Source organism: Pinus tabuliformis, chromosome 2_2 (genome assembly GCF_031772625.1).
Source record: "Pinus tabuliformis cultivar Carrire ecotype Pingquan chromosome 2_2, CPIR1, whole genome shotgun sequence".
Classification (NCBI taxonomy): Eukaryota; Viridiplantae; Streptophyta; class Pinopsida; order Pinales; family Pinaceae; genus Pinus; species Pinus tabuliformis.
Window position 1 is genome coordinate 776,644,767 of NC_142300.1, and position 924 is coordinate 776,645,690.

Below are 924 nucleotides of genomic sequence, written 5' to 3' on the forward strand. Positions count from 1 at the left end.
ACAAACACACATAAAGATAAACAAGGGAGGTACTGGGCACTTGAGATGGGCCCAACCCCAAGAGCTACAGCCTCCCAAGAGAGATTTAGAGCTGGTGCAAAGCTGAATTCATCTTTATTAATCAAGAATGAAGAGTTACATCAAAACTGTCCACAAGGAGAGCTTGAGAATGAGCTGAAAGCAAAGCTAATCTATTGCATACAAATCGAATTACAAAATGACTACAACAAGGCTACGAAATGACTAACTACTAGCTACTATCTACTGGCTAACTAGCTAGCATCCACTGGCTAACCAAAATGAGGCCCTAAGCCTTCTTATTTATACAAATTGAGGACCCAACAGTCCTCTCAAACTTTAGGGACTCGGCTGCACAAAACATGGAGTTAACAGCAGTCCTACTTGACTTGCTTGGCTGCCCTTGTGCTGATTGATTCGGTGGCCCTTGAACTTCGAGCTGATGGTGGAGAATTCGAGGTAAGGGCCCATAAATGAAGGGGACACCTTCCTACAAATCCTCTAGGTTGTTCTCCCACGAATTTGGCTGCCAAGTGCTCATTAAGACCTTCAATTTTGTCTCCAAGTTGACCAAAAAGGCTACACAAAGCACCCATTAGACTTGTTGGCATAATGACTAACCAAATTCACTCTATTAACATAAATATAATAAAAAACCTATAATAAACTAATGAGAATGGTGGATTAAGTCAAATTAGGAGGTTGAATGAGCCCAAATAATTGTACATTTTTGGGGCTCATCAGCTGTCGTCAGCTCGTGCCGTAAGGTGTTGGGTTAAGTCCCGCAACGAGCGCAACCCTCGTGTTTAGTTGCCAGCATTTAGTTTGGAACCCTGAACAGACTGCCAGTTGTTTTATCTATAAATAGATTTAATTATTTAGCTTTGTAATAATAATAACTTGTTT